Below are 21232 nucleotides of genomic sequence, written 5' to 3'. Positions count from 1 at the left end.
TGTATGACTTTATGAGTTCTCCATTCAATGGAAGTCTACAAACAGAGGCTGGACAGACATCTGCCCGGGGTTATTTAGTGCTCCTGCACTGAGCAGTGCGTTTGGACCCGTTGACCCTGGAGGTCCCTTCCAACTCTACCATTCTAGGATTTTATATACTATATGTTCCTCATTGCAGAAGTCACAACATTGGAATGTGACTGCATTCGGACTCGATTCTAAGCTGTGTCCTACAGACTTTTTAGATTAAACCCATTTTTTCATAGTAAGGCATTGTGTACGTGTGGTGTATTAGATTGCTTTCTCTAAGCCATCCGCATGACCTCCAATGCACATCATATCTTCGAGGGCACAGGATTCATTTTGTTTGGTTATACAGAAATGCCTGACTGCACATTGTAATTCTCCCAAGGGGGTGAATATGCGTTTGTCATAACGCGGTAAACTTGACAGAGTTGTTATTGTGAAAGAACTTAAAGGATTACGTCTTAAAAAAATCAATTGTGTTCACAGCTAAACGCATTGACCTCTGTGTAGGTGGCAATATCACCACAATACAGCAGTATTCTGGATTTATACCAGCACAGCAGACCACATGTATTGTGTCCAGGTGCTGCATGAAAAGTCAGGAGGCAAAATGAAGCACAAATCCAGATTTTTTTTGTGGACGTAAATTTGTTTTTCCAATGTTTGAAAATCTAAATGATCTTCTTGGTTGGACACATGGGTGGCAGTAGAGAATTGGGGTCCTGAAAATACGGAATTGATGCTGGTTCATGTCACGCACTCACCCATCCCTAGTGTTTTTTGCACAATTCCTCACAACCCTACTGTATGTCCTCAAGGTCAAATGGGTGGCGGACAAGTTGGCCTATCAAGTGATCTGAATAGGGAAAAACCTTCCCAGATTCACAACACCCATAGTCAAGATGGTTGAGCCAACTTGAGCACCTATTCATATACCACTGCACATGACGCTTCTTTATGTTGCATATATCTAGGGTGGGCATGATCGAAATAGTTTTTAACCCTTTCAAGATTTTTTTATTTTAATCTCCACCTTCCAAGAATCCTAACTTATTTATTTGTCCATCAAAATAGCTACATTAAGGTTGTTGGGTTTTTTTGCTAGATGGGTTGTATTCTTTATGGTACCATGAAATGTACCATATAATGTAACAAAAATCTTTAAACAACTTTTAAGTGAGGTGAAATGAAAAAAAAAATCCAATTGTTGAATTTTTATTTTTTATTTTTTTTGGGGGGGGGTTATTACGACATTCATGGTGCTGTAAAGATGACATATGAACTTTGCTCTGTGACTCGTTATAATTACAGAGATACCAAATTTATATAGTTTTTTTTATTTTCTATTAAAAAGTAAATAGACGTTTCCTTTAAACAAAAATTGCTTTCAGTTGCCATAAACATTTTTATTTTTTAAGTGATTGGGTTGTGGGAGGGCTTGTTTTATGTGGGGCTTTTTATTGGTACCATTTTTTGGGGGGGGGGGGTACTCCATTTTGATCACTTTTTATTTTAGTTTTTTTGGGGGAAAAAACCCTCACAATTCTGGTATTATGTATTTTTTACAGTGTTCACCATGTGATGTAAATAGGGCAATATTTTAATGGTTTGGATTTTGCAGACACAGCAATGCAAAATATGTACGGTTTGTTAATTATTTAGATTTTTATTGTTTTTTGGGCTTTTTTATATTTTTTTTTGTTTAAGAAACAATTTGTATATTGTTTTCTACATTTATATTTACTCCCCACAGGAAACTTCTATTTACGATAACTTGATTGCATGTAATATTTACTGCAATACTTTAGTAGTGCAGTATATTTTGATTTTCAGTTATGCCTATTAAGTCCTGCCACTGGCAGGACATTATAGGTATCCATCAATGGCAGCCCTGGGATCCTTCACTAGGTTTCTGACTGCCATGCTAGCTCATTAGCACCCCATAATCGCGTTGCATGGGGTACAGATTGGGTGCCGGAGAAAGCCACCACTCCTGATGACTGTCTTAACATGCAATCAATTTTGACAGCGAAATGTAAATAGTTAACTGTTAAACACAGCTCTGATCATGGTAGTTGCCAATGTCTGTCATTGGTCAAAAACAGCCGATAGCTACCGGGTGTGGAGCAGACTTCGCTCCGCAAGCGCACTCCATACAAACAGGTTTCACCACCAACACAGAAAGGGGTTCTTTACTGTAAGAGCAGTTAGACTGTGGAACTCTCTGCCTGAGGACGTAGTGATGGCAAAATCCATAGAGGAGTTTAAAAGGGGACTTGATGTCTTTCTAGAGGGGAAGGATATTACAGGATATAAATCTTAGGTTAATTGTTAATCCGGGTATACAGGCAGGTAGGAACTATTAGAGGTTGAGCCAGGGAACAGTCTGATTGCCATTGGGGAGTCGGGAAGGAATTTCTTCCCCAAAAGGGCTAATTGGCTCCTGACTCTTGTTTTTTTTTTACTTCCTCTGGATCATCAACATAGGAGGATAAACAGGCTGGACTAGATAGACATTGTCTCCATTCGGCCTTACATACTATGTTACTATGTTATACAACGTTCATCATCCCATGATGTAAATTTACTGTCGGTGATTGTGAAACGGTTAAAGGGGTTGTCTCGCGAAAGCAAGTGGGGTTAAGCACTTCTGTATGGCCATATTAATGCACTTTGTAATATACATCGTGCATTAAATATGAGCCATACAGAAGTTATTCACTTACCTTCCCTCCACTGGCGTCCCCGTCTCCATGGCTCCGTCTAACTTCAGCGTCTAATCGCCCGATTAGACGCGCTTGCGCAGAAGGGTCTTCTGCCTTCGGCTCGGTTCGGCAGCAGCGGCGTTCTGGCTCCGCCCCCTTCTACGCCTCAGGCTTTAACAGATGGGCGTGTGTTAGTCCCGTTATGCGGCCGTGAAAATCACGTCCAGATAACGGAACGAAACGAAATCATTAATTATAACAGTTTCGTTTTCACTATCGAGATTCTCACGCGTTGATACTTGGGGTAAGAAAAGATAGGGCAGCACCACAGAGTTTGAATAGCCAAAAAAGAAAAACCCTGCTTCATGCGCTAATACGCTCTGTAGTGGCTCGCAATTGAGCGCATAAGCCCATATTTATTTGCCCTGAAAGGTTTTTATGGTACTAAACTATTGATGACCTATCCTCAGTTAAGGTTATCAATAGCATATTGGCAGGACTTGTTACCTGGCAGCCCGGTGTATTGGAAGCAGAACTCCACCCTCTGTGCAGTGCCCCAGAATGGTACTATAGCTCTTTCATATTCACTTTAATGGGACTGTATTCACACAGTCACTTCCATATTGTATCCATGAAAACCGGGTGCAAAGTACATTGGAAAGCACATGGTTGCCCATCTATGTTCCGTCCAATGTTCACAGACCCCACACATTGCATGAGCTCCTCTCATTTGTGAAAACAGACGAGAATAGGACATACATTGATTTTCTTCCATTGTGAAAAATCTGTTGTGTGAATAGCCTTATAGACTACTATGGATCTGTATGCTGTCCGTGGAATACACGCAAGCACATGAACTGAATCAGTCCTTATCTGCAGTACCACTACAGGCCACTGCACAGTTGATGGTGTTGCTCCCACTGATCTGCTACCGTGTTTCCCCGAAAATAAGACACCCCCTGAAAATAAGGCACCCCCTGAAATTTGCAGAAGTCCCAAATATAAGGCACCCCCCAATAGTAAGGCATAGTAAATTGTGCAGGCAAGTCAAAAGGCTTGTCCCCTGCTGCCATCCCCGTTGTCTCCTACCTCCAGATGTATAGGTAGATCTGCAGACAGTCTGCTGTTATCCTGTCCCTGCTGTGCTGTACGAGTGTGCTGTTGTGAGCTCCCCTTGCTGGCTGGAAAAGTCCATACTGTACGTTCTGTTCCTGCTGTACATGTCTGCTGTGATGAGCTCCCCCTGGTGGCCGGCAGCTGCAATACCATCCCTGCTTACAAGTAGTACAGGAACTTCTGTCTGCAGACAGGTACGTTACTTTACAGCCCTTATTTTTTATGGCTCTGTGTGTGAGTCATGCAACCTGTGTGTGATTCTTAAGGCTGGGTTCTCACAGAGTGTATTTCCAGCAGAAATGTCGCGGTTTGGCCACAGCGATAAACAGCGAGATTTCCGCCAGGAAAGCGCTGCTTCAAAGCCCACGGCACTCAGCTCGTTTTAAAGCGACCTGGCTGCACGCTTTTCCATTTCTGTGGCCGGTGAATCCGCACCACAACACCGGCTTCTCCCAGCTTTGCCGTGACAGATTTGCTGTCCCATCTGGACGAGATTTCTGAGAAATTTCATCCACAAAACTGGCCAATTGAGGGATTAGCGGCCACAGGCGGATTTGCCGCGGCAAAATAAGACACCCCCTGAAAATAAGAAGTAGCGCATATTTGGGAGCAAAAATTAATATAAGACGCGTCTTATTTTCGGGGAAACAGGGTAATAATGACTATCGTGTTAGGTCATCAGTAGTTTAGTACCAGAAAATCCCTTTAATCTTGCTCTTGTAGGCAACTTTTTGCTACTGAAAATCCTTTTCCAAACCCCCATTAAGGTCAATTCACATCATTGTTATGTTTCCCGTTCTTCTGTGTTCTTGGACAATAAAAATGGAAATAAACAAATTGGATAAAAGTCCCATTGGTCAACTCTGTTTTTTCTTTTTTTAACATTGAAGTCAATGGGAAATGGATGCAAATGGAATGTTTCCCATTGCTATCCATCATTTATTCTATTTTACAGATCCATTTTTCTTAACCGCACATGCACAGCCAGATGATGAGAAACAGAAGCCTAGCGGAAGCAAACAGAGATCAAAGTGTCCTTTTTTTGACAGATCCTTCAGAGTTTTCCATGAAAAACGGATGCTTATTATTTCCATTATACATCTGTTTCTCGTCAGTTTGTATTAATTTTGTAACTGATCTAGTAAAAATTGATATATAATATTGATATGAATGGAGCCTTATAGATATGGAACAGTCACAGAAGGTTCTGCAGCAGATCTGTCCTGTATGAACATACCCTTATAGGATCTCAGTTCATAGGCCGGTATCTTGAGGGAAGAAAAGCTATAAAGGTAGACTTCCCCTTTAAGGCATCCACTTGCCTATCTTTATTAAACTCAAAGAACTGTATATCAGACAGGGCGCATAATGAATTGCTTGCTTGGTGTATTACAGATGAGGAGATCAATAGAATGCACTTACTGGGAGTATAAAATCATGTCGCTGCTGTTGTAGTAAATCACAGCTTCCACATTTCCACTCCCACTACTCTATGTTATATTGATTCTGTGATTAATACAAATAACTTTGCATTTCCTAAAATTTAGCTTCTGAGAAATGGTTTCAGTATCCTTAAAATGCATACAGCTAAGGTTGCTACCTGGTTGCTATATCACCGGCCCAGACGGTATTTCAATCGGGAGGCCGGTGCTGGTATTTTATTTGTACCAGCCCCATTAGAGGCTGATAACACTGCTTGACAGCATTTTTGCATCTGGTGTGCGATTTATCAATCCATAAGGATTTTTGGGTGTAGAATCCGAATTTACCTTTAGAAATGATGTATCATGTAAGGTTTTTATGTAATTTAGATTTTTTCAATTTTTTAAAAAAGGTTTTTGTGTTTGTGCTCATTTTCCGGTGAATTATCTATATAAAATGAAATCAGTGACTAAGCTAATCTCTTCAGTTGAATGTAATACACAGTGGATGAAGTTCTAAAAATGGTCACTAGATGGCAGAACAGTGTAGTTGAGCAGGAAGGTTACCGACATGAGCCTAACTGTACTGCTGTTTAGTGTATGTTGTAATCTGCATGAAGCACTTCTCTTCATTCTTACCTCAGCATATCAGTATTTTTTGAGTTACATTCACAAATACATTACCAGAAAAACATTATTGAGTTCTGAGTGTTATTTTATTTTTTTTGTATTTAAAACCAGACAATATTTGTCAATACCGTATTATTGTCTATGTAATAGTAATATGTATCTCAGAAAAGTGACGTGATAGATAGAATCTGATTCTTCCACTGAATTCAGCACCCCAAAATTAGTTGGACCAACCTGTTTTCAAACCAGATACAGAAAAAAAATTTAATTTGTTGACCAGTGTAATTAATTGAAAACCCATACTGCACTTGTGCAGCACTATGGGACCTACGAGAAGCAGTTGCAAAGCTGTAGTACAGCCACAAAGAGGTGGTCCACTTAGCATCCTCTTCCTGGTGGTAAGGCTTCTCCTCAGACTCAGAAACCTTGTTCTCAGCGGTCAAGTGATTTTTGTGGTGCAATGCGCGAGCCCCTGGCCCAGAATTAATTACTCATTGGCCAGATTGCATTTACGCTGGCTGACTGCTCTACTGGGGAACACTATTACTGTTAGGGCTAAAACTTAGTGCACAATTACTATTGGGGTCACTACTAGAGGCATTATTACTATTGAGGCCAGAACTGGGTGTACTGTTACTATTGGGGCATCTACTGGGGGCGCTAGTACTATTGGAGTCACTACTAAGAGCACTATCACTATAATGGTCACTATTGGGGCCACTACCGGGGGCACTAGTACTATTGGAGTCACTACTAAGAGCACTATTACTATAAGGGTAACTATTGGGGCCACTTAGGGGGACACTAGTTCTATTGGAGTCACTACTAAGAGCAATATCAGGGTCACTATTGGGGGCCACTACCAGGGGCACTAGTTCTATTGGAGTCACTACTAAGAGCACTATCACTATAAGGGTCACTATTGGGGGCCACCACCTGGGGCACTAGTACTATTGGAGTCACTACTAAAAGCACTATCACTATAAGGGTCACTATTGGGGCCACTGAGGGGGGCGCAATTACTACTTAAACGGAGGTAAAGACATACTAAAAAGCCTCACCCCTAAACCACACCTCCTTTTAACCCTCTCCAATCCACTGTCTGACGTCTAAAGACATTATGATTTAAGGCTGTACAGCTCTGATGTTGGAAGACGTCCGTCGGGGTTCTCTTACTGTATATTGCCAGCCTCTCTGCTGTCGGAGCCTATCCAACGTGTCACCTCATGCAGTACTGGCTTTAGCCAGCATATAGCGCTGTTGTATAACGGTAGAAAAAGAGTAAGCCAACTAGGAAAACCAGGATACTAATTGGATTGGAAAGGGTTAAAGTGGTCAGTATTTTTTGTGACAAAGGTGGCAACCCTATATACAGCGCTTTGTATTTACTTATCGTAATACTTAAATAAACAATCATGCTGTACTGCATATGTACTCCATGCTGTACGGGATCCACACAGCGGAAGTAATTGTAGTGCAGCAATTATTAGTAATTATAATGCTGATGTTGTAAGACACTGAGTGCTGCGCCTAAAAAATACTATGTGCAAATCAGTAGTTGTTATTGGCACCAAATTACAGTGTCTAGTAATTATATAAAGAGCTAATAGAGCTGATTGTGTGCTGACAATGTCTCTGTTATTAGACGTTTAATTGTTTATAAGCTTTTGTTTTTGGCTTCTAATGAAAGATAATGATCAAATGTGTGGGAAGTATCTCCATGTACTGGTTTAACAGGCTTTTCTAGTGTAATGTTGTTCCAAATTTGTCACCTTCTTTTGGGATGAAGGGATACGAAGAGGCGACAGTACCACATATAAAGAAACATAATATTTGCATTTTATTACTGTACTCCGGGGGAGCGGAAAATAATCACGGGGTTCTGGGAGTAAACTTTGCGATGGAGCTGCTCCCAGTTTTGAAAGTTAAGAGCGAGATTATGACTGAATGCATATACCTAGATACTAACACTCATACATGTAAGATTTCTGTAGACAATTTTTCTAACCATGCGTTGATGTAACCTAGGTCTATGATATTGTGGGCTTTTCCACCCTCTTGCATCTTTATAACACATCTTTTGAGGTCTTTCGAAAGTTGTTTGCACCGAAGACATGCTTCACACTAACCAATCTTTTTATTGAGAAGGGCAACTTTGTCAGCAACCAGGCTTTGTGTGCCTTTATTTAATAGACAATGCATCTGTGAAACTCATACCTCCAATCATGTCTCCTAAATTTAAAAACTCTTTTCCCAATTAGCTCTTCAAGAAATCATTAACACAGAGAGTCACTTAATTCTTCTCCGTGCACTGTGGATGTTGTTTACTCAATGTGCTCAATAAAAGACAAACTATACAACGGTTTGTGTCCGATTAATTTAGTTAGATTGTGTTTGTCTAAGATTGTAACTTAGGGCTTCTCCACACGGGCGTATGCTCAACTACGCTCGCTGCTACAGAGCATAGTTGCACATAAATGAGGTAAAATCTTTTTTTTTACTTTTCAAACTCCACGCTATTCTGCGCGAGTCTGAAAAAAAAAGCAGGAAAATTGGTCCTGCCCTATCTTTCTCACACGTAGTATTAACGGTAACAAAAACGAAACTATTGAAATCATTGGTTTCATTTTGTCCCGTTATGCAGCCATGATTATCACAAACACATAATGGGATGAAATTACACCCATCTGTTTAAGCCCTCACTGTAGAGCATGCATTTTATTGGTAATCATTGCAGAATCCATGTAATTCCAAATGGGTCACTTACTTTTTCTTGCAAATGTACATACCCTTTTATATGAATACATATATTCACAAATGCACACATACATTATATAGCAGGCATCACCTGTTTATTATATGCACCATGATAATGCTTAGATTATGCATTTGACCATGTTACTGCTCTATACAATCTGCGAGTTGTACAGAACCATAATATGGCAATAATAGCAGTCTATGCAACCCATCATTCCTTGTGTACTTCCAATTTTTTATGTATATATGCAAGTTTTTTTTCTCGTATGAACCTTTAGGAGGCACAGGTGGGAGCGGGCAAGTATTTCTGTAAGTGCTAGCATTTGACCATAATCTCTAATGGATCTCTATATCTCCTACTGCCACTTTAATGTATTTAGGTGTCAGAGAACCTTTTTTTTACCTTTTGTTTTGCCACATTACCTGTGGTGAGCTTTAATCTATCACTATATCAATAACTTGTGTAACATCTGTAAAACAGGGTGGATGATGTTTGGCTGATTTTGTATGGTCGGACTTGTATTTGATGGCAAGAGGTTTTTGCTTTCTCAAGGGCACATGCCACTTTACAAAAGCTAATCAGACTTACCGTAGACTGAGTTTATCATCTTGAAGTTTTATCTTGTAGCATTTTACTGAATCTTTGAACTTGTTTTGTACCAATGTTATTAAAAAGAACTGCAAACACAGCAATTCAGCCTATAGCATTAATACCAATGTCAGGCTAACCTTAGCTTTATGTTAGAAGATGGGATGCCTATAAAATTATGGAAGCGTGAATGTTGACAAGTCATTGTCACACTTAACAGTCTACAAACTTTCACTTCTTACATCTCCAACACAAAAGTGCAATAATGTATCAACATGGAAGAGTGTTCTATGTTTGGATGTACTTTAGATACCATCATATAGAATTACATTTTGACCAATTATAACTCCAATTCCCCAGAAATTGGGACGCTGTGTAAAATGTAAATAAATGTAAGGGGAAAAGAATGCAATGATCTGGAAATCTCACACCCCCATGTTTTATTCACAATTGAAAATAGAACACTTATCAAAAATTCAAAAAGTGAGACATTTTTGCATTTCATCTTTAACTCTCAGAAATTGAGGGCAGCAGCATATCACACAAAAGTTGGGACTGGGTGACAAAAGGCTGGAAAAAGTAGATTATACCCACCTGATAATCAGGTTTCCAGTAGTCTCCACGACAGCACCAATTGAGATTGCCTCCTCCTGGTAGGACAGGAACATACTGAGAGGTTAAAAGCTCCCCCCTTCCCCACTTTCCTCAGTGGATTCTAACAAATTGCCGGGGCAGGAGCTAAACTTAAATTTCTTCCCCTAACCGGGGTTTTTTTATTTTTAAATTTATTATATTACTTTTATAGGGGGGGGAAGGTACGGGTGCTGTCGTGGAGACTACTGGAAACCTGATTATCAGGTGGGTATAATCCACTTTTTCCCCCAGTCGTCTCCACGACAGCACCAATTGAGACGTACCAACTAAAGTTTATTAGGGTGGGATTGCTGCCGAGAGGACTTTGCGGCCGAAGGCCATGTCCTTGTCCTGCTGCACTTTTACCCTATAGTGTTTAGTGAACGTGTGGGGTTTTTTCCAGACTGCGGCCTTGCAAATTTGCTCGACCGAGGCTGAACTGTGTTCGGCCCATGAGGACGCTACTGCCCTTGTGGAATGGGCTTTAAGAGCTAACGGGATCTCCTTCCCGAGGGCCTTATAGGATTCTATGATGGCCAGACGGATCCACCTGGCTATGGACCTTTTTGCTGCTTTGCTACCCTTATTTGGGCCACTGAACTGGACGAACAAGTTGTCGTCCCGCCTCCAGTGGCTCGTTGTATCTATGTAGGTTAGGACTGCTCTCCTAACGTCCAGGCAGCTTAGGGTTCTTTCCTCCTCGTTTTTTGGGTTACTGAAGAATGAGGGGATTATTATATCCTGGGACCTATGAAAATCTGACACTACTTTTGGCATAAAGGCCGGGTCTGTTTTAAATATTAGTTTGGTGTCTGCGATTTTCATAAACGGGTGGCGGATGGACAAGGCCTGTAGTTCGCTAACCCGTCTTGCGGAGGTGATGGCTACTAGGAAGATGGTCTTGATTGTAAGCATTCTTATAGGTAGCACCTTCGAATGGTGCCGCTGTCATGGCCCCTAGAACCCCATTAAGGTTCCAGTCTGGGAACAGGTTTATGGGCCTAGGGCGTAGTCTAGCTGCTGCTGTTAGGAACCTGTGGACCCATCTATCGTCTGCGAATTTTGTGTCGCAGATAGCGCTAAGGGCTGAAACTTGGACTTTTAGGGTGCTCGGGGAGAGTCCCATCTCTAAGCCCTCCTGCAGGAATTCTAAGATTAGCGGAGTGTCGGGGATAGAATCCCCGCGATCCCTTCCCTGTCTCCATGAGGAAAACCTTCTCCAGACCTTCTGGTAGATCAGGTGGGTCGTCTTTTTCCTACTGGACATTAGGGTTTCTACTACTTTCTCTGAGAATCCTTTCTTTCTTAGCGAGGATTCCTCAAGAGCCATGCCGTTAAATGGAGTTTGTCTAGGCCGGGGTGGTTCAGTGGCCCCTGCGATAGAAGATCTGTCCAGGTAGGGAAGGTGACTGGGTCCTGGACGCTCAGTGTTGTCAGAAGACCGAACCAGCTTCTTTTCGGCCAGAAGGGGGTCACCAGGATTAGCGTGCATCCCTGGGTTCTGAAGTGCTGTAAAACCCTGGGGATTAGTGGTATGGGAGGAAAGGCGTAAGCCAGTCCTTGTCCCCAGTCCTGGCCTAGGGCGTCTACCGCTATCGGACGATCTCCTGGCCGGAGGGAGAAAAAGTTGCCTACTTTTGTGTTCTCCCTGGTTGCGAAGAGGTCCAACTGTGGGGTCCCCCACCGGTTGGTTAGGATTCTGAATGCCTCTGGGGAGAGGGACCACTCTCCTGGGTCTATTTGCTTCCTGCTGAGGAAGTCTGCTTTTTCGTTTAGTGTCCCCTTCAAGTGGGTTGCCGTGATCGAGAGGATCCGGCCCTCCGCCCAGTGAAAGATTTTCTGTGCAATGCTTTGCAGTGGGGGAGATCTTGTGCCCCCTTGGTGTCGTATGTGAGCGACCGCGGTGACATTGTCTGACAGTATTTTTATGTGTTGGTTCTGTAGCGAGTTGCCCAACTGCTGTAGAACCTGCCAAACTGCCTGTAGTTCTCTGAAATTTGAGGACTGTTCTTTTATCCTCTGAGGCCAGGGACCCTGAAAGAATTGGTTCCCCACATGCGCTCCCCATCCACAGGCGCTTGCGTCTGTTGTGATGTGGATGGCTGGGTTTTGTAGCCAGTGAACCCCTCTCCGCAGGTTCTCTGGGGATGTCCACCAATGCAGGGATGTTTTTGCCCTGTTTGGGATGTACATCCTTGCCCCTAACGAGGGCTGCCTTTTGTCCCACGAGGATAGGACTACGGCCTGCAGGGCTCTGGTGTGGGCCTGGGCCCATGCTACTCCTGGGATGCATGATGTCAAGCTCCCCAGGAGAGACATTGCCTCCCGAATTGTGCAGAATCGTCTTCGTAGGAAAGTTTTGACTATTCTGCGGATTTTTTGTATTCTCTCCTCGGGTAGGTAGGAGCATTGCGATTCTGAGTCGAGAGTTATTCCCAGAAACGTCTTCTGCTTGTCGGGATCTAGGCTGGATTTTTCCCAGTTTATAATCCATCCCAACGATTGGAGAAGTTCTAGCACTGTCTCCAGGTGTTTTGCTAGGAGTTTTTTGGACTCTGCTATTAATAGAACATCGTCCAGGTAAGGTACTACTAGGATCGATTTTTCTCTCAAGTGGGCGGCTACCTCCGCCATAATCTTGGTAAAGATTCTGGGAGCTGAGGATATCCCGAAGGGCAGGCATCTGAATTGGTGGTGCTCTATTCTTCTGCCCATGTCCACTGCGAACCGCAGGTATTTCTGCGAATCTTTGTGGATCGGAATGTGAAAATAAGCGTCCTTTAGGTCGATGGACGCCATGTAGGCTCCTCTGGGGATCAACTTTATTGTCGAGGAGATGGTTTCCATTTTGAATCTCCTGTATCGGACGCAGGTGTTCAGGTCTTTCAGATTTATTATCGTCCGGTGTTTCCCGCCGGGTTTTTTTACTAGAAAGAGCCTGGAATAATAGCCCTGGGTTTCCTCGTTTCGCGGTACGGGAGATATTGCGTTTAACCTTTGCAAGTCGCGCACGCTTTGCCTTAGTAAATGTAGCTGTTTTTTTGGGGCTCGCGTGGTAATAAATTTCCTTCTGGGGATGGACACTAGCTCTATCCGGTATCCATACCGTAGGATCTTTGGGATCCATGGGCCCCCGCAGATTGCGGCCCATTGATCCACAAAGCTCCCCAGCCTTGCCCCTACGGGGATGGCGTCAGGGTCTCTGCTTTGGCTCCCCCTGGTGGGGGTTGAAGAGGATATTCCTTCCTCTGCCCCCCTTGGGGTAACTCCAGCGGCCTGTCTTGCCCTTGCCTCGGTAGGCCTCGGGCTGCTGCATTGGGGCCCAGGAAAAGGTCTTCACTCTCTGTGGCTTTTCCTCAGGGAACCCTTTTTTCCTGTCGGCCGCCTTTTCTAGAATTTTGTCTAGGTCCGGTCCGAACAGAAATTGGCCGTAGAATGGGAGGGCACACAATTTGTTTTTCGAGGCCAGGTCGCCTGACCATGATCTCAGCCATAACACCCTTCTGGCTGAGTTAGAGCGGGCTGTGGCTTTTGCTGAGAGTTTGACGGTCTCGGCCGCGGCGTCCGCTAGGAAGTTAGTTGCCATGCGCAAGATGGGAAGGGAGTTAAGGATCTAATCCCTCGGTGTTTTGTTGGTCAGGTGTAGTTCCAGCTGCTCTAACCATACCCCCAGGGTCCGCGCCACGCAAGTGGCTGCGATCCCTGGCCTAAGGATGTTTGCCGCTGCCTCCCATGATTTCTTTAGGAGTCCCTCTGCCTTGCGATCCATGGGGTCTTTTAGCTGTGCGGCATCCTCAAAGGGAAGAGTCGTCCTCTTGGCTACCTTGGCCACCGGGACGTCTACCTTAGGTATTTCATCCCAGCTTGCGCAAGCTTCCTCTTCCAAGGGGTATCTCCTTTTTACGCCTCGAGCGGAGAAGGAACCTGCGTCTGGTTTACTCCACTCTCTCTGAATTATTTTAGAGATGTTTTTGTGGACCGGGAAGGTATGTTTACGCCTCTCCCCAAGTCCACCGAATATTTCATCCTGTAGAGTCCGCGGCTCTCTGGGCTGTTCCATTTTTAATGTAGCCCTGACTGATTTAATTAATTCCGTCAACTCGTCTTGATGGAACAAATATTTCCTGTAGTCCTCCTCCTCTGAGGACTCCTCGGCTGCCTGTTCCTCTTGCTCTGATCCGATGGAATTCTCGGAATCAGAAGGCTCCTCGGGAACATACGCCTTTTTCTGGCGTTTCGCTGGCGGTGCCGGCAGTGACGTTAGAGCTGATCGAACCTCCTCCTTCACCAGCTTCCTAACGTCATCCAGGAATCCCCCCGATTCCTCTCTGACTAGCCTAGCCACGCATGCCTTGCATAGAGGCCTCTGGTACGTGGCTGGCAGTCTCGTCCCGCATTCCGCGCATTTTCGCAGTTTTGTTCTGGGGGGGATGTCTTTTTTATCCCCCTGACAAACAAAGCATTTTTGCGGGTAAACATGCAATTTTTCCATATACAACATACTGGATATTTGCATTGTATTTTTGCCGCACTGGCTACTTACGGCCGCTGAGGCTGAGGTTTCAGCTGTCTCTGGGGCTGGAGCACTCATTTTTATACCAGTGCTGCAGACACCCTGCGACCTGTAGTGCTGGTGTTCTGGCTTCTCTCAGGTTCCTATTTGAATTTTCGCGCTCCTGCGCTAAGCCCGCCCCCTCCGCTCCTAATGCAGACGCGATGACGTCATCGCGCTGGACGCGAGATGCGGCGCCCCGCCCCCTGCCGTCAAAGGGCTTCCTGGAGCGCCGCGCTGTAATTTCTGCCGGAGGACGAGGGGGACTGAGGCTCCCGCTTTGAACCCCCCATGGGCCGCCGCGGGAGGAACCTGGCCCGGGGGTTACCACCCCATGTGGCGTCCCGGGAGTCGTCTGGCTGCGAAGGGATGACAGGGTGAGCCACTGCCTTCCGATCCGCCTGTATACTTTCGCTGGCTTCTCCACCAGCTCCTCTCAGAGATCCTGCCTCCTGGCAGGACAGGAAGACACTGAGGAAAGTGGGGAAGGGGGGGAGCTTTTAACCTCTCAGTATGTTCCTGTCCTACCAGGAGGAGGCAATCTCAATTGGTGCTGTCGTGGAGACGACTGGGGGAAAAGTAAGTAATACTAATGAAAAACAGCTGGAGGGTCAATTTTCTAAGTCACATGAGTGTGAATGAAAATAGCCTGTTAGAGAGGCAGAGTCTCTCAAAAGTAAAGATGGACAGAATTTCATCAATCTGTGAAATACTGCATCTAGAAATTGTGGAACAAGCCTCATATGCACAAACAAATGTGCAGCTTTTTTTATTTTGCACTAGCATAGTACACTTTGTAAACAAAGGTGGGTGTGGCCACCTCAGCTCAACAGATTTCAATATGATTTGCACCAGAAACTGGTGTAAATTATACCAGAAATCTACTCCTGCAGCCAGCTGGCATAGATTCCTTTCTCAGTGCATGGACAGCCAGAGAGGTGCCTAATGCATGAAAAGGCATGCATCTGTGGGGATCATATGAAGAACAGCATTTGAAATGCCAATCCTAATACATTCCACCATTTTTGTTTTCTTGTTTTTTACATTAGTTAGCTTTTAGCTTTCTGAGAAAATCACTTTTAACAGGGTTTACCATTGCATACATTAATTACATATCACTAAGTTATAACATCGCTTTCCGATCTTTTGTGATCTTTCTGCCAGGACTCCTACAGTCTTAGGGCTTATTTACACGAGCGTATATCGGTCGGGTTTTCACGGCTGGCCGATTTACGCTTCCATCTAAGCAGTTCTCCCCTTCCCTCCCCCTCACCAGGTCCCTGCCTCTCTCCTTCACTCCGGCGTTTGCAATGGGAGGGCGCGGGGCGGGGTGGAGCTAAGTTCCGCTCTGTCCCGTCCACTCCCATTGCTGGCTATGGACAAGGGGCGTGGAGGTGGCGGGAGCTTAACTCTGCCCCCGTCCCGCCCACTGCCATTGCAAACCGCTCGGAGGGGAGGAGAGAGGCAGAGAGTTGGTGAGTGGGAGGGAACTGCTTAGATGGAAGCGTATTATGGCCGGCTGTGAAATCGCTGGCCGATATACACTTGTGTAAATAAGCCCTTAAGTCGGAAAAGGCCTAACACTAGTGTACTGCTGCATCTGCATCAAGTTTTTCAGTGCAGTTGCGTTGTGCAGGGAACATCAGCAAGACCTAATTTCATATGTCTAAGGGGGAAAATTGTGACTTAGCTACTGTAGATGTAAAACTGTCTTTGCAAATTTTATTTATTTTTTTGCCTTTTTCCTTACTAAAAGTAGTAAAAAAGTAACCAGCGCAAGAAAAATGTGAAATTGCACATAGTAAACAATCAGACTCGTGCTGAAAATTTTTAGAATCCCTTTAATTCAAGGGGATTTTTGGGACTTTACTGCTGATGGACTTTTTTCAGTATAGGTAATAGTTGATCAGTGGGAGTCTATCCTTTAGAACCTCTGGCCTATCAGCTAATATGAGGCCAGCTGTCATTGAAAATAAAGCCAGAAGCAGACAGCTCTGTTCGCATTGCGGCAGCCCACGTTGCTAATTGCAGGCACAGCTCCAATTAAATTCGATGCCTGTAATTTCCAACTTCGGCCGCTGCAGTGCAGATGGAACTATCAGCCTCCAGCTCCATCCCCACTGACAGTGGCGTACTGCTAGAAGTCGCGATTGCGACCAGGCCCCTGCATTGAGGCCCGCCATATACAAAATTCACATGGAGTGCATTACCGGCTGATCGCACTGCTGCATGATGGGTGCATCCGACGGTGTGTGATTGTGGTAGGAGGAGAGAGGGAGAGAAACTAGGAGGGAGGCGGAGAGGCAACGCCCACAAGTCGGCACTCGGAGAGGAGGGGGCTGTTACCCAGGAGACCCAGGCCAATTACAGGCTGCAGACTACCATGCACAAGGCCCTCCCACTGAGAATCTGCAGTTGTGAGTGGTCACAACTGCAGTCTATTAGTGCACTGCCGGCCAGCAATTACCAAGGGCTCCAGGAGAGGATCTAGGATGCCTCTCTACTCACTCCTGTAGCAGTATCCGGATAGCCTGTAAATGAAAGTCCAGGAGGACCTTTGGTCGGTATAGCACTGCAGATCACATGATTCGGCTCCGGTCATGTGATCCGCATTGCTATGCTGTCCACAGGTCCTGGACTTTCATTTACAGGCAGTCCAAATACTGCTCCAGACATAAGTAGAGCAGGGAGTGTACTTAACTTATACCAGCTATACATATTTATCATCTCCATTTGCATGTAAAAGGGCCTCCAGGAGCTTTTTGCAGACACTGGGCTCTGCACACAGCTGCATTGTTCTCGTTGGGGCTGCTGACAGAATACAATGTAATCTCCGCCTCCCGTGGAGAACACAGCATGCAGTCTATTGAGAGATACTTTATTTCTCTGTGACTGAATGATGGATTTTAAGTTCACCTTAAAATTATCGTTCAGACAAAAAGTACACGATGGCAACGTTTACATGTAATGATTATCGCTCATTTGCAGTCGTTTGAACGAATTTTGAGCAATAATCGTGGTATGTAAATGGGCCTTAACACAGCTATCTTTCCTTCTATCTTGTCCTCTTTCTGAGTAACTATTGGTTCCATTTCCCCTCATCACTCATAAAAGCAGGGAATTCACAGAGAAATCTCCTCCAGCCTCCCCGCTGAGAGCTAACGATACTAGCAGGTGCACGGGAGCTAGTATGTGCAGAGATGAGTGTCGGGCATGGTTTAATATTCAGGTTTCTTCAAAACCTACATTTTTCTTTGGGCAAGGATCTTGTTGAAGAAAGTTTCAATGAAGAAGCCCTTTCAGATGCAAGTTACTGATGGGTTTTAAGCCATTTGGGAAAAGTTCAGCAAGTACCATCTTGGCTAGGCCATCTGTCTCAACACAGAGGTAAATGGGAATATTTTTACTCATCAAGGAATGGGAGATCTGCTATATAGGTATCCTGTTGGGGAAGTCCTCCAGTGATTGTAGGGTGTAATATCTACAGAATGTAAGGGTATGGATAAAACGATTTCAATCAACAAATAATCCAAACAAATCTATCTTGCTGAATGACAGCGATTATCCTTTGCTACGTATGTTGATTTAATGATTGTTTAGCTGTGTTTAGATAAGTTAAAAATACCATGTTTGGATAATATATTATCATTTGCTTTTTTAGCGCATGCATTTTCCCCATTTGTTCAACTTCTGATGCAGAGGCGAACTTCTGGACTGGCTTCAGGCAACGCCCACTTCCAGTTGCCTTGGCACTAAACAGTGGGAAGGCATTCCTATAGGCTGCAATGCACTAGCAATGTATTCTATTTATACTGTATATTGGTTTTTTGTTATGACTTGTAAAAGGAGGTAAGTTGCTGGTTAAGTCCTCCAAAATGCATTGCAGTGCTTCTTGACCATGTCTGATGTTTCTTCATCCTGAGAGAGTGAGAGTCTCATATTCCATTCCGAGATGTAAATGAATATATGATGAGCAATCCTGAATCTGGGGGTTGAGTGTACCCCTCTCCCCCATGAATTACACCCCTGAGCGCTGGTTTGTGTGGTTTTTTTTTTGCTTCCATATATCATACATCTGTCTGTGATCGCTCAGTGGAAAGGCAGTGAATACACGGTTTACAACAGGGTGTAGGTTAGGGCAGGAGCTGTCAGTTGACTGACAGAACACGCTAAGATTTCAGTCCTTCAATCTGCAGCGCCTTCAAAAACAATACAAGCGTGAAAAACAAACAATGAGAAAGTTTTCATGAAAACCAATTACAAAAAGTCGTTATTTTCCAAAAACACATTGATTAAAAAACACTGCAAAGGTTTACATAGCCTTTAAATACAAGCAAAAACATTCACAAATTTTTGCTCTTTTTTTTCCCGGAACTAATCAAATAATAAAAACATCCCAAAACAGCTAAAGCAAACAGAAACCTACAAGCTTTGAGAAGACACAAGCCTGGAGCATTCTTACACAAACACTGGCAAGTTAAATTGCTCATGCCAAGTGTAATTTCATACAGAAGAAGACTAATTCTTTTGTAACATCTTTAACAAGATTTTAATAACTAATTTCTGTCATTTGGAAATAATTTTGTTCCACTGGCAGTTACCCAGGAAAACTTCTGGTATTTACACAAAACACTGGCTGCTGTAGCTGCCGAGTACCCTAAGGAGCTTTCCTTATCATGTAACCCCTGCAGAAAGTGTTTACACAACATATCCAGTCAAAGAAAATCTGCCTTTTCCTGCTGCAGTTTATACAGAATGGAGTGCATTAACTACTTCCGCTACATGAACCATAAAAAATGGTCTAATAATTATTTGTAATTGCAAACAAAAACATTAAATGACATTACAATCAAGTAACTATTGGTTAATGAAAGGTAACACTATAAATATTAATGGCTATAGAAGATGACCAGTGGCTAGTTCCCGAAGGGATGCAATCTGTTTAACCACTTACTTAAGAGTGTATGGAGCAAGCTTGAAAGCCGAGTCTACTCCATACCCAGCAGCTGCCAGCCGCCAGTAACTGCCACAGTCAGAAATTAGCTCAAAGTTTACTGCACATTTAACAGTGAGCAGGAGGGGGGACCCTGCCTGCACCCCATGCAGTGTGGGGGTGCCGATGGACTAGCATGTCAGCCTGGGGCCTACTGAAAGCTCCTAGGGCTGCCACACACAGCCCTACTTGAGGCAGGGCTTGAAAGGCAACATCAAAAGTCACTACATACTGCAATACTGAAATATTAATTATATAGTACAAGCGATCAAATGATCACAAGCTCAAGTACACCAAAATGGACCAATTTCTAAGTTTTTTAAATTTTCCCCACTTAAAATGTTTTAAACGTTTTTTTTACAATAGTTCATTGTACAGTACATTAAATGGTACCACTAAAAAATACAACTCGTCCCACAAAAATCGGCTATGTCAGTGGAATAATTACAAAATTATGGCTTTTAGAAAGCGGGGACAAAAAAATGAAAATCAAAAAATGAGAAATCTCTGGTCCTAAAGTGGTTAAGCAGAATCTGCTATGTCCTCTGATTAGTGGAGCCGACTGCATATCTTTGTAGCCACGGCCCCAATGACTCTATTGTACCTCTTCCTTTCTTTATGTGCCACCCCTATTTTCCCACACCCAGGAAGCAGGCTTGGGGCTTCCCCAGGTCTCATGGTTGTCATCAACATAACAGGGTCTAGCTCTAGGATTGGAAGAACTAGACCACGCTCCCTGAGGGAAGTCACAGTCTCCTTATCCTCCTGTGTGGACAGAGGGAAAAAGCTTGTTTGGTTTGGTTTGAACTAGTTCGAACCGAACTGAAACTTCACTAATACCCCTAGAACTGGTTTATAACACTGTCTAAAAGTTGTATTAGCCCTGTATAACACTCTTGTCCACCTAGGAGTGTATCTACATTTGAGCTGTTTTTAAGGTAATGTTAATGAAGAAAAAGAACGAACACTAAGAAGAAGGAAAAAGAAGTAAAAAGGGAGAAGATTGTTTTCCCTTCCTTTTTATTTATTTTCCTTCTTTTACCTTTTTTCCTTCTTCTTCCTTCTCATTTTTTTCTTCTTTTTCATACTTTTTTTCTTTTTTTCCTTCTTTTTTTCAAAGGAGAAGAGGGAAAAAAAGAAATAATAAAGAAAAAGTATGAAAAGCAGGAAAAAGAAGGAAAGTATTCTCTTGCCTTCTTTTTCTTCTTTTTCCTCCTTTTTTTTACCTTGGTGTTTGAACAAGAAGAAACATTTCAGCTGAGACAAACTGCCCAAGGTTCAGGTTTGTGCCAGTCTGAACTTTCAGCAAAGTTTGACCCAGAACAGAGTTTGACTGTTTCAGTTTGCTCAACACTAGTGCACAATGAAAGACATGAATGGTACAGCTGTGTGTGTTATTAATTTAGTTAGATTTGTTTGTCTGTAATTGTAACTTAGATTAACAATTAGGCAGATAGATAGATATTAAATATGAAATAGATAGATATTAGATAGATAGATATGAGATAGATAGATAGATAGAGAGATATATAGATATGAGATAGATAGCTATTAAATATGAAATAGATAGATATGAGGAAGATAGATAGATATGAGGTAGATAGATATTAAATATGAAATAGATAGATATGAGGAAGATAGAAAGATAGATAGATATTAGATAGATAGATAGATAGATAGATAGATAGATAGATAGTAAATATGAATGATGGAGAGGTCAATGACTTGTTCTTTCTTTCTTTTAACGCCGCTAACATTTAAGACTTCCTTTTGTCTGTGTGTTAAACATTCCTTTAAGAGTCTGGCTTC

The 21232-nt window shown here is 43.3% G+C and overlaps 2 protein-coding genes across 2 annotated transcripts in view; one reads left to right on the top strand and one right to left on the bottom strand.

Annotated features, from left to right (window-relative positions):
• The window catches only part of NWD2 (NACHT and WD repeat domain containing 2), a 203065-nt gene that overhangs the window by 132542 nt on the left and 49291 nt on the right, over window positions 1-21232 (top strand). The gene's annotated exons all lie outside the window — the stretch shown is intronic.
• LOC136572538 (uncharacterized) overlaps window positions 9837-21232 on the bottom strand; it is a 249188-nt gene continuing 237792 nt past the window's right edge. The window contains exon 2 of the mRNA XM_066573204.1: window positions 9837-9895. The gene's annotated coding sequence lies outside the window, so the exon portion shown is untranslated. The remainder of the gene's footprint in view (window positions 9896-21232) is intronic.

Source organism: Eleutherodactylus coqui, chromosome 7 (assembly GCF_035609145.1).
Source record: "Eleutherodactylus coqui strain aEleCoq1 chromosome 7, aEleCoq1.hap1, whole genome shotgun sequence".
In the NCBI taxonomy this organism is placed as follows: Eukaryota; Metazoa; Chordata; class Amphibia; order Anura; family Eleutherodactylidae; genus Eleutherodactylus; species Eleutherodactylus coqui.
Note: the sequence above shows the minus strand (reverse complement) of the source record. Positions and strands in the feature narration are given on the sequence as shown.